Genomic DNA, 13,487 nt, shown 5'->3' with positions numbered 1-13,487 from the left:
ACAAGTGAAATGTGTGTTATAATCTCCACATCCAATATATGAAGATGGCTGCATTATACAACTCTAAACTCAATGGTAACTATCAGCCTAGAAGAATGATGCTGAAGTAAACTGACGCTGGTATGGTCAGGAAAATGACTCCCTGAGCATGATTCACACAGCGCTGTCATATAATTTTTAAAGGGACAGTCTAGTCCAAAATAAACTTTCTTGATTCAGATAGAGAATGTAATTTTAAACAATTTTCAATTTTACTTTTATCACCAATTTTGCTTTGTTCTCTTGGTATACTTAGTTGAAAGCTAAACCTAGAAGGTTCATATGCTAATTTATTTTACAAGATATGATGAGTCCACGGATTTCTTCCTTACTTATGGGATATCGCCTCCTGGTCAGCAGGAGGAGGCAAAGAGCACCACAGCAGAGCTGTATATATAGCTCCTCCCTTCCCTCCCACTCCAGTCATTCTCTTTGCCTGTGTTAGTGTAGGAAGAGGTAAAGTGAGGTGCGGGACTTAAAGGGACACTGTACCCAAATTTTTTCTTTCGTGATTCAGATAGAGCATGACATTTTAAGCAACTTTCTAATTTACTCCTATTATCAAATTTTCTTCATTCTCTTGGTATCTTTATTTGAAATGTACAAATGTAAGTTTAGATGCAGGCCCATTTTTGGTGAACAACCTGGGTTGTCCTTGAGGATTAGTGGATAAATTCATCCACCAATAAAAAAAGTGCTGTCCAGAGTACTGAAACCAAAAAAAGCTTAGATGCCTTCTTTTTCAAATAAAGATAGCAAGAGAATGAAGAAAAATTGATAATAAGAGCAAATTAGAAAGTTGCTTAAAATTGCATGCTCTTTCTGAATTACAAAAGAAAACATTTGGGTTCAGTGTCCCTTTAACGTTTGCGCGTTTAGCCGCGCACTTGCTGTTCCAGCTCCCGACAGTCACGGAGGGGTACTTGGAAGCTCCTGTGTTTCCTACGTCCGCTTGTCTTCAGTTTATCAACATCGCAAGCGGACTTAGGTAGCAGTTCATGGAGGGTTTTTCTTGTTGGTTGTGAGGAAGGTAGGCACCACATCGGGGCTGTGGCTTGGTGCAGGGGTTATTTCTCTTGTAAGATATATCGAGTCCTTACAGGAAGTGGCAAAGAGAGCACCCACAGCAGAGCTGTCTATATAGCTCCTCCCTTAGCTCCACCCCCCAGTCATTCTCTTTGCCTACTCTAAGTACTAGGAAGGGTAAAGTGAGTGTGGTGACAAAAATGTTAGTTTTTATTTTCTCAAGCAAAAGTTTGTTATTTTAAATGGTACTGGTGTGTACTATTTACTCTCTGGCAGAAAAGGGATGAAGATTTCTGCAAGGAGGATGATGATCTTAGCACTTTGTAACTAAGATCCACTGCTGTTCTCACAAGGGCTGAAGAGTACAGGAAAACTTCAGTTGGGGGAACGGTTTGCAGGTTAAGCTGCATTGAGGTATGTTCAGTCTATTTTTTTCTAGACAGACTGTGATAATTCTAGAGAAGGCTGGCAATATCCCCATGAGGGAAGGGTAAGCTGTATTCAGACACTTAGTAGAAATCCCAGCTTGCATAAAGGGCTCATTAGTTACTGGTGATACTGATAGGAAAAAACTTTTTTTATTGCAAACATAACGTTTTTTGAGGGACTTTAAGGGGTCATTGTGGCTTGTTTAATGATTATTAACCCACATGGCTAGTTTAGAAACACTCTGGTGTGTTTCTTTTAGGCCCCATAACATCGAGTGAGGTGTGAGGGGCCTATTTTCACGCCACAGTTGCACAGTTTATTTTACTCAGAGACATCCAGCTGCTTCTCCAGAGGGTCCTGCTGTGTTTGAGGGCTTAAAAGAAGTTTTTTCCCCACAAATCTTTCTTAAAGGGCAGGTAGGCGCCACAGCAGAGCTGTGGCAGGGTGCTGAACGTTATTTTACCGGTTTTTTAAGTTTTGTCAATCCGGTGTTTACATTAAGGGGTTAATAGTTTATTTGCCTAGCTGTGCAAAGTTACTAAGGCTTTATGATGCTACTGTAAAAATTTTGTAGAGTTTACTGCTTTTTTACACTGTTTTTCAGAGTTTGTGCATCTTTTTTTCTCTTAAAGGCACAGTATGTTTTTTTCTAAGTGTTATTTGCTTTGATTAAAGTGTTTTCCAAGCTTGCTTGTTGCATTACTAGCCTGTTTTACATGTCTGACATCAAGGAAAATCCTTGTTCAATGTGTTTAGAAGCCATTGTGGAACCCCCTCTTAGAATGTGTCCCACTTGCACTGATATGTCTATAAATTATAAAGAGCATATTTCTCTTGTTAAGTGTATCGAGTCCACGGATCATCCATTACTTGTGGGATATTCTCCTTCCCAACAGGAAGTTGCAAGAGGATCACCCACAGCAGAGCTGCTATATAGCTCCTCCCCTCACTGCCATATCCAGTCATTCTCTTGCAACTCTCAACAAAGATGGACGTAGTAAGAGGAGAGTGGTGTATTATAGTTAGTTTTTTAACTTCAATCAAAAGTTTGTTATTTTTAAATGGTACCGGAGTGTACTGTTTCATCTCAGGCAGCATTAGAAGAAGAATCTGCCTGTGATTTCTATGATCTTAGCAGAAGTAACTAAGATCCTTTGCTGTTCTCACATATTCTGAGGAGTGAGGTAACTTCAGAGGGGGAATAGCGTGCAGGTATTCCTGTAATAAGGTATGTGCAGTTAACATATTTCTAGGGATGGAATTTGCTAGAAAAATGCTGCTGATACCTGATTAATGTAAGTTAAGCCTTAAATGCAGTGATAGTGACTGGTATCAGGCTTATTAACAGATATACATACTCTTATAAAAGTGTAATATAAAATGTTTGCTGGCATGTTAATCGTTTTTATATATGTTTGGTGACAAAACTTATTGGGGCCTAGTTTTTTTCCACATGGCTGGCTTGATTTTTGCCTAGTAACAGGCTTTCCACTGTTGCAATATGAGTGGGAAAGGCCTATTTTAGTGCTTTTCTGTGCAGCTAAAAATACTGACAAAGACATTCAGCTTCCTTCTGCATGATACAGGACATCTCTGAAGGGCTCAAAAGGCTTCAAAGTCGTGTTTGAGGAGGGTAACAATCACAGTAGACTGTGGCAGTTGTGAATGTGTTTAAAAAACATTTTTGTCATTTATTATTCTGTTTTTGTTATTAAGGGGTTAATCATCGATTTGCAAGTGGGTGCAATGCTCTGCTGACTTGTTACATACACTGTAAAAATTTTGTTAGTGTAACTGCCTTTTTTCACTGTTATTTCAAATTTTGTCAAAATTTGTTTCTCTTAAAGGCACAGTAACATTTATTTATATTGCTTGTTAACTTGCTTTAAAGTGTTTTCCAAGCTTGCTAGTCTCATTGCTAGTCTGTACAAACATGTCTGAAACAGAGGATACTTGTTTGTTATGTTTAAAAGCCATGGTGGAGCCCCATAGGAGAATGTGTACTAAATTGATTGATTTCACCTTAAACAGTAAAGATCAGTCTTTATCTATAAAAGAATTGTCACCAGAGGGGTCTGTCGAGGGGGAAATTATGCCGACTAACTCTCCGCACGTGTCGGACCCTTTGCCTCCCGCTCAAGGGACGCACGCTAATATGGCGCCAAGTACATCAGGGACGCCCATAGCGATTACTTTGCAGGACATGGCTGCAATCATGAATAATACCCTGTCAGAGGTATTATCCAGATTGTCTGAATTGAGGGGCAAGCGCGATAGCTCTGGGGTTAGACGAGATACAGAGAGCGTAGATGCTGTAAGAGCCATGTCTGATACTGCGTCACAATATGCAGAACCTGAGGACGGAGAGCTTCAGTCTGTAGGTGACGTCTCTGAATCAGGGAGACATGATTCAGAGATTTCTAATTTTAAATTTAAGCTTGAGAACCTCCGTGTATTGCTTGGGGAGGTATTAGCTGCTCTGAATGACTGTGACACAATTGCAGTGCCAGAGAAATTGTGTAGGCTGGATAAATACTATGCAGTGCCGGTGAGTACTGATGTTTTTCCAATACCTAAAAGGCTTACAGAAATTATTAGTAAGGAGTGGGATAGGCCCGGTGTGCCCTTTTCCCCACCTCCTATATTTAGAAAAAAATTTCCAATAGATGCCACTACACGGGACTTATGGCAGACTGTCCCTAAGGTGGAGGGAGCAGTTTCTACTTTAGCAAAGCGTACCACTATCCCGGTTGAGGACAGTTGTGCTTTTTCAGATCCAATGGATAAAAAATTAGAGGGTTACCTTAAGAAAATGTTTATTCAACAAGGTTTTATTTTACAGCCCCTTGCATGCATTGCGCCTGTCACTGCTGCGGCGGCATTCTGGTTTGAGGCCCTGGAAGAGGCCATCCATTCAGCTCCATTGAGTGAAATTGTTGACAAGCTTAGAACTCTTAAGCTAGCTATCTCATTTGTTTTTGATGCCATTGTTCATTTGACTAAACTAACGGCTAAGAATTCCGGATTCGCCATTCAGGCGCGTAGGGCGCTATGGCTCAAATCCTGGTCAACTGATGTGACTTCAAAGTCTAAATTACTCAACATTCCTTTCAAGGGGCAGATCTTATTTGGGCCTGGTTTGAAAGAAATTATTGCTGACATTACTGGAGGTAAGGGTCATACCCTTCCTCAGGACAGGGCCAAATCAAAGGCCAAACAGTCTAATTTTCGTGCCTTTCGAAATTTCAAGGCAGGTGCAGCATCAACTTCCTCCGCTTCAAAACAAGAGGGAACTTTTGCTCAATCCAAGCAGGCCTGGAAACCTAACCAGTCCTGGAACAAGGGCAAGCAGGCCAGAAAGCCTGCTGCTGCCTCTAAGACAGCATGAAGGAGTGGCCCCCTATCCAACAACGGATCTAGTAGGGGGCAGACTCTCTCTCTTCGCCCAGGTGTGGGCAAGAGATGTTCAGGATCCCTGGGCGTTGGAGATCATATCTCAGGGATATCTTCTGGACTTTAAAGCTTCTCCTCCACAAGGGAGATTTCACCTTTCAAAATTATCTGCAAACCAGATAAAGAAAGAGGCATTCCTAAGCTGCGTACAAGATCTCCTTGTAATGGGAGTGATCCATCCAGTTCCGCGGACGGAACAAGGACAGGGGTTTTATTCAAATCTGTTTGTGGTTCCCAAAAAAAGAGGGAACCTTCAGACCAATTTTGGATTTAAAGATCCTAAACAAATTCCTCAGAGTTCCGTCATTCAAGATGGAAGCTATTCGAAACATTTTACCCATGATCCAAGAGGGTCAGTACATGACCACAGTGGACTTAAAGGATGCCTACCTTCACATTCCGATTCACAAGAATCTTCATCAGTTCCTGAGGTTTGCCTTTCTAGACAGGCATTACCAATTTGTAGCTCTTCCATTCGGGTTGGCTACAGCCCCAAGAATTTTTACAAAGGTTCTGGGCTCACTTCTGGCGGTCCTAAGACCGCGAGGCATAGCGGTGTCTCCTTACCTGGACAATATCCTGATACAGGCTTCAAGCTTTCAAATTGCCAAATCTCATACAGAGATAGTTCTGGCATTCCTGAGGTCGCATGGGTGGAAAGTGAACGAAGAAAAGAGTTCTCTATCTCCTCTCATGAAGGTTTCCTTCCTAGGGACTCTAATAGATTCTGTAGAAATGAAAATTTACCTGACGGAGTCCAGGTTATCAAAACTTCTAAATGCTTGCCGTGTTCTTCACTCCATTCCGCGCCCCACGGTGGCTCAGTGCATGGAAGTAATCGGCTTAATGGTAGCGGCGATGGACATAGTGCCATTCGGGCGCCTGCATCTCAGACCGCTGCAATTATGCATGCTCAGTCAGTGGAATGGGGATTACACAGATTTGTCCCCTCTACTAAATCTGGATCAGGAAACCAGAGATTCTCTTCTCTGGTGGTTATCTCGGGCCCATCTGTCCAAGGGTATGACCTTTCGCAGACCAGATTGGACAATTGTAACAACAGATGCCAGCCTTCTAGGTTGGGGTGCAATCTGGAACTCCCTGAAGGCTCAGGGTTCATGGACTCAGGAGGAGAAACTCCTCCCAATAAATATTCTGGAGTTAAGAGCAATATTCAATGCTCTTCTGGCTTGGCCTCAGCTAGCAACACTGAGGTTCATCAGATTTCAGTCGGACAACATCACGACTGTGGCTTACATCAACCATCAAGGGGGAACCAGGAGTTCCCTAGCGATGTCAGAAGTCTCCAAGATAATTCGCTGGGCAGAGACTCACTCTTGCCACCTGTCAACGATCCATATCCCAGGTGTAGAGAACTGGGAGGCGGATTTTCTAAGTCGTCAGACTTTTCATCCGGGGGAATGGGAACTCCATCCGGAGGTGTTTGCTCAATTGGTTCTCCATTGGGGCAAACCAGAATTGGATCTCATAGCGTCTCGCCAGAACGCCAAGCTTCCTTGTTACGGATACAGGTCCAGGGACCCAGAAGCGGCACTGATAGATGCTCTAGCAGCGCCTTGGTTCTTCAACCTGGCTTATGTGTTTCCACCGTTTCCTCTGCTCCCTCGTCTGATTGCCAAAATCAAACAGGAAAGAGCATCGGTGATATTGATAGCGCCTGCGTGGCCACGCAGGACCTGGTATGCAGACCTAGTGGACATGTCATCCTTTCCACCATGGACTCTGCCTCTGAGACAAGACCTTCTAATACAAGGTCCTTTCAATCATCCGAATCTACTTTCTCTGAGACTGACTGCATGGAGATTGAACGCTTGATCCTATCAAAGCGTGGCTTCTCTGAGTCAGTCATTGATACCTTAATACAGCCACAAAAGCCTGTCACCAGGAAAATTTACCACAAGATATGGCGTAAATATCTTCATTGGTGTGAATCCAAGAATTACTCATGGAGTAGGGTTAGGATTCCTAGGATATTGTCCTTCCTCCAAGAGGGTTTGGACAAAGGAGTATCAGCTAGTTCTTTAAAGGGACAGATTTCTGCTCTGTCTATTCTTTTACACAAGCGTCTGGCAGAAGTTCCAGACGTTCAGGCATTTTGTCAGGCTTTAGTTAGAATTAAGCCTGTGTTTAAACCTGTTGCTCCTCCATGGAGCTTAAACTTGGTTCTTAAAGTTCTTCAAGGGGTTCCGTTTGAACCCCTTCATTCTATTGATATCAAACTTCTTTCATGGAAAGTTCTTTTTCTGATGGCTATTTCCTCGGCTCGAAGAGTCTCTGAGTTATCTGCCTTACATTGTGATTCTCCTTATCTGATCTTTCATTCAGATAAAGTTGTTCTGCGTACAAAACCTGGGTTTTTACCTAAGGTGGTTTCTAACAAGAATATCAATCAAGAGATTGTTGTTCCATCATTATGTCCTAATCCTTCTTCAAAGAAGGAACATCTTTTGCATAATCTAGACGTAGTCCGTACCTTGAAGTTTTACTTACAGGCTACTAAAGATTTTCACCAAACATCTAACCTGTTTGTTGTTTACTCTGGACAGAGGAGAGGTCAGAAGGCCTCGGCAACCTCTCTTTCTTTTTGGCTTCGGAGTATAATCCGTTTAGCCTATGAGACTGCTGGACAGCAGCCTCCTGAAAGGATTACAGCTCATTCTTCTAGAGCTGTGGCTTCCACCTGGGCCTTTAAAAATGAGTCCTCTGTTGAACAGATTTCCAAGGCTGCAACTTGGTCTTCCCTTCAATTTTTTCAAATTTTACAAATTTGATACTTTTGCTTCTTCGGAGGCTGTTTTTGGGAGAAAGGTTCTACAGGCAGTGGTTCCTTCCGTTTAAGTTCCTGCCTTGTCCCTCCCATCATCCGTGTACTTTAGCTTTGGTATTGGTATCCCACAAGTAATGGATGATCCGTGGACTGGATACACTTAACAAGAGAAAACATAATTTATGCTTACCTGATAAATTTATTTCTCTTGTAGTGTATCCAGTCCACAGCCCGCCCTGTCCTTTTCAGGCAGGTCTAAATTTTAATTAAACTACAGTCACCACTGCACCCTATGGTTTCTCCTTTCTCGGCTTGTTTCGGTCGAATGACTGGATATGGCAGTGAGGGGAGGAGCTATATAGCAGCTCTGCTGTGGGTGATCCTCTTGCAACTTCCTGTTGGGAAGGAGAATATCCCACAAGTAATGGATGATCCGTGGACTGGATACACTACAAGAGAAATAAATTTATCAGGTAAGCATAAATTATGTTTTTAGCACTTAAAAATATTGCAATAGATTATTCTCAGACAGAAGGAAATGAGGGTTTGCCATCTAGCTCTCCCCAAGTGTCACAACCAGTAACGCCCGCACAAGTGACGCCAAGTACCTCTAGTGCGTCTAATTCATTTACTTTACAAGACATGGCCACAGTTATGAATACAACCCTCACAGAGGTTTTATCCAAACTGCCTGGTTTACAAGGAAAGCGTGACAGCTCTGGGTTAAGAACAAATGCTGAGCCGTCTGACGCTTTAGTAGCCATATCCGATATACCCTCAAAATGTTCTGAAGTAGAGGTAAGGGATTTGTTATCTGAGGGAGAAATTTCTGATTCAGGAAAGACGCTCCCTCAGACAGATTCTGATATGACGGCCTTTAAATTTAAGCTTGAACACCTCCGCTTATTGCTCAGGGAGGTATTAGCGACTCTAGATGATTGTGACCCTATAGTGATCCCAGAGAAATTTTGTAAAATGGACAAATATTTAGAGGTTCCTGTTTACACTGATGTTTTTCCAGTCCCTAAGAGGATTGTGAATATTGTTACTAAGGAGTGGGATAGACCAGGTATTCCGTTCGCTCCCCCTCCTGTTTTTAAGAAAATGTTTCCCATATCTGACACCATGAGGAACTCGTGGCAGACGGTTCCTAAGGTGGAGGGAGCTATTTCTACTCTTGCTAAGCGTACAACTATACCTATCGAATTAGAGGGTCTCATGAAGAAAATTTTTGTTCATCAAGGTTGTCTTCTCCAACCTATTGCGTGCATTGTTCCTGTAACTACTGCAGCTGCTTTCTGGTTCGAGGCTCTAGAAGAGGCTCTTCAGATGGAGACTCCATTAGAGGATATTATGGATAGAATTAAGGCCCTTAAGTTGGCTAATTCTTTCATTACAGATGCCGCTTTCCAACTGGCTAAATTAGCGGCAAAGAATTCAGGTTTTGCCATTTTTGCACGCAGGGCATTATGGCTTAAGTCCTGGTCTGCTGATATGTCATCAAAATCTAAACTTTTGAACATTCCTTTCAAAGGAAAGACCCTATTCGGGCCTGAACTGAAAGAGATTATTTCAGACATCACTGGAGGGAAAGGCCATGCCCTCCCTCAAGATAAAACATATAAAATGATTCTACTAGAGCAGTGGCTTCCACATGGGCTTTTAAAAATGAGGCTTCTGTTGAACAGATTTGTAAGGCAGCGACTTGGTCTTCTCTTCATACTTTTTCCAAATTTTACAAATTCGATACTTTTGCTTCTTCTGAGGCTATTTTTGGGAGAAAGGTTTTTCAAACAGTGGTGCCTTCCGTTTAAGATACCTGTCTTGTCCCTCCCTTCATCCGTGTCCTAAAGCTTTGGTATTGGTATCCCACAAGTATGGATGAATCCGTGGACTCAATACATCTTACAAGAGAAAACATAAATTTATGCTTACCTGATAAATGTATTTCTCTTGTGATGTATCAATTCCACGGCCCGCCCTGTTTATTTAAGACAGGCAGTATATTTTTATTTAAAAAACTTCAGTCACCTCCGCACCCTATAGTTTCTCGTTTTTCTTCCTAGCCTTCGGTCGAATGACTGGGGGCTGGAGCTAAGGGAGGAGCTATATAGACAGTTCTGCTGTGGGTGCTCTCTTTGCCACTTCCTGTAAGGAAGGAGAATATCCCACAAGTATGGATGAATCCGTGGACATCACAAGAGAAATAAATTTATCAGGTAAGCATAAATTATGTTTTTTAAATCAACATAGTAGGATAAATAAAAAAGGAATATTGTAACCTAATGAAAGTGAATAGGTTCCTTATTACACTTCCCTATTCTTATTTGTTGAAAGCTACGCAGTAAAATTTGGACCGTTTTAATTTTTTTTATTTTTTTTTTAATGATTTTTATTGAGGATGAAATAAAATAACATACAGGAAATCCAGTATACAATAACATGAACACATCAGGCATCCAGTGCCACGCCAAAATGTAACCTATGATTAGCGTAATACAAAAGCGTAAAAGTAATGAAGTATCAAATTACAGTCAGTAATCTGGAATATACCTGTAAGAGAGTGTGAAAGGAATAGAGAATATCAACTTGTCATCCCCGATTTTCCACCTCCCTAAGGGAAATAAGGCCAATTTAAGACCTCCAATGTAATTATTATAGAGAATAACAGGAGGGTTTTTACATTATAAGATCCCATTTAGGATCTTTATGAAGCTTATCAAAGCACATTACTCTCCCTCCTAGCATATACCTCCAGGACAGGGAGCACATAATATGTACAAACATCAGGGTGGGGTAATATCAAAAACAAGAAGCTTGTCAATGTTAAAACATACAATGGTCTAGTCAAATGAGAGCATAGGAAATAACATACACTAGATAAAGTTATCTTCATATCTGATAGTGACAATGCTCAACCTATGCTGAAACAATAATCTAGGTTAAGTGCTTCTATATTGTTTAAGCTTATCTAAGCTGCTCAGAATAAATATCTGCTTCTTATAGATAAAATGCTATATTTTGATGGTTGATGGGGAGTTTCTTTGGGAATTTGCGTTCCTATGTTTATAAAATAAACGAAAAGTTTAGGGGGGGCGGAATGATGGTTATATAAATCACGTTTGCAAGTCTGCTAGGACTAGTCAAGTAAGGTATAAGTGGGCGTATATAGTGGATAATGACCTTATATGAAAGCATTGAATAAATGATATAACTACCTCCATCAGAGTAGAAATCTATTAGTCATGGGCACATGGGGGTAACTTGTATGGAGAACTATATTAAAGCTAGAACTAGAATTGGTTGCAGTATAGTTATATAAGGAGAGACTTTTGTTGTATTGTTGAAGTCTTCACTATTTCTTTATATACATATAGACAAAGTAAATCATACTTGAAAGTTGCATATCACTGTTAAAGCCTGAGTTCAGTAACAAACTAGATGAGGCAAGGTTAACAATTGGGATTCAGCAGTTGCATGCAGTCCTGTCAACAAAAAATAACTTATGTGGACATGCCGCCTCGGCCACTGGGGGCATGCCCTTGGTACAGGTCAGGGGTGCAAATAAGTGAGGGCATATAGAAAAACATGTTAGAAATATGTTACTGGGTAGAACGTTTTAAACAGCTGCGAAGTAAGTAGGGTAATAGAGAGGAAGATATAGTTATACACTCTAACACGCAACACTAACAACAATAGTGCAAAAAAGAGACCTCAATAATATAGTACAATAATAAGGCATTATAAGAGATGTCATATGTTATACTGTAGTAAGGAGACAAGACTTGTCATCTCCTCAATATCAATTACTCCTAAATGCACATATAAAACATTAGACTGTTTGAGCAAAAATTGTCTTGACCTATCCTCTGACATATAATTGCAATATAAATAACATTAGGCTCCTCATTACTTATTACTAGGCTCCATAACTTGAATCTGATAGCTCCAGTTTGATCAGGATGAAAAACTGAGTACCTATTATAAATTGCTAGCTAGCCAAACAAAATTTAAAAACGCTACTTAACATGCTTAATTTACAATACAACTGTAGAATAGCCTAATTGCAGTCCATAGGCAGGATCAGTATCACATTAGTCCAGAAAGTCTCTGTAGGAGGCTTAACATCTTAACCCACTCCATCTTTTCGGACAGTGTGTTGTACCCACATTACAGTTAATACCTTCCATACCGCATGTCTGTCCTTTCCAGGAAACACAACTATCGCTGAAGCCAGAACAAACCTCCCCACCGCATCATGACTTCTGTCCCAAGCTCCTATGTTGTCAGCAAGAAATGGCTCAGTGAAAAGCAGCTGCTGTATCTCTAAGGCCAGCCAGGGTACAAACTGGTCCCCACCTCGCTTCGGTTCGCCAAACGAACCTGTCTCCTTTACCCGCCTCTGCAGTGCTCCAGCTGTTAATGCATACCGGTCGTCTCCACATATCTCGACAAAAATAGCAGCTCCGGTGTCTGTCATTTCTCCAGCCGCCCTCGGCAGACGTAGCCAGTGGTTCCCCGAAGGAGGACAGTCCAATTTCTGGGCCTCAGCCCTCTCTCTCTGCGGGTAAGTTAAAATAGGAGGATCAATCTTCATCTCACTGCCAGGCTCCCGCGACAGATTTCCAAAAACATCTGAGGTAAGTATATATTCCGGCGGCTGCTGTATATTGGTAGTAGTGGCCATAAGACTTGCGCCCTCTGTTGCCTCTGGGATCATGGTACGATCAGTGGATAGAGAGGTCAGCTCCCGCAGGATCAATGCTTCGAATTCTGAGAAGATGGTTTCAAAGATCCTATGGATAAAAAGTTGGAGGGTCTTCTAAAGAAGCTATTTGTTCATCAAGGGTTTCTATTACAACCGACGGCCTGCATTGTACCAGTCACAACTGCGGCTGCCTTTTGGTTTGACGCCTTAGAAGAGTCTCTTAAGACTGAAACTTCTTTAGAAGAAATAATGGATAGAATTAAGGCCCTTAAGCTGGCTAATTGTTTTGTTACAGATGCCGCCTTTCAGATCGCCAAATTAGTAGCTAAGAATGTAGAATTTTCCATTTTAGCGCGCAGAGCCTTATGGTTAAAATCTTGGTCTGCGGATGTGTCCTCTAAATCCAAGCTTTTGGCTATTCCTTTCAAGGGAAAGACCCTATTCGGGCCTGACTTGAAAGAGATCATTTCTGACATTAGGGAGGTAAGGGTCACCTCCTAACTCAGGATAAAACATCTAAGCAGAGAGGTAGACAGAGTAATTTTAGTTCCTTTTGAAATTTCAAGGGAGTCCCCTCTTCCTCTTCCGCTAAACAGGAAGGGAATTTTGCACAAGCCAAGTCCGTCTGGAGACAGAACCAGGCTTGGAACAAGGGTAAACAACCCAAGAAGCCCGCTGCAGCTCTCAAGAGAGCATGAAGGGGCGGCCCCCGATCCGGGACCGGATCTAGTAGAGGGCAGACTTTCTCTCTTTGTCTTAGGCTTGGATAAGAGACGTTCAGGGTCCCTGGACACTAGATATCGTGTCCCAAGGGTATCAGCTGGAGTTCAAAAATTCCCTACCAAGGGGAAGGTTTCTTCTTTCACGATTGTCTGTAGACCAGATAAAAAGAGGCGTTCTTACATTGTGTAAAAGACCTCTCCACTATGGTAGTAATTTGTCCCGTTCCAATACAAGAACAAGGACAGGGATTTTACTCAAATCTTTTTGTGGGTCCCAAAAAAGAGGGAATGTTCTGGCCCATTTTAGATCTCTAGAGTCTAA

General features: G+C 41.7%; 1 protein-coding gene across 1 annotated transcript in view; it reads left to right on the top strand.

The window, feature by feature from the left end:
* Positions 1–13,487, top strand: part of RNF150 (ring finger protein 150) — a 793,014-nt gene that overhangs the window by 627,741 nt on the left and 151,786 nt on the right. The gene's annotated exons all lie outside the window — the stretch shown is intronic.

The sequence above is a fragment of the Bombina bombina genome, chromosome 2, assembly GCF_027579735.1.
Source record: "Bombina bombina isolate aBomBom1 chromosome 2, aBomBom1.pri, whole genome shotgun sequence".
Lineage (NCBI taxonomy): Eukaryota > Metazoa > Chordata > Amphibia > Anura > Bombinatoridae > Bombina > Bombina bombina.
Note: the sequence above shows the minus strand (reverse complement) of the source record. Positions and strands in the feature narration are given on the sequence as shown.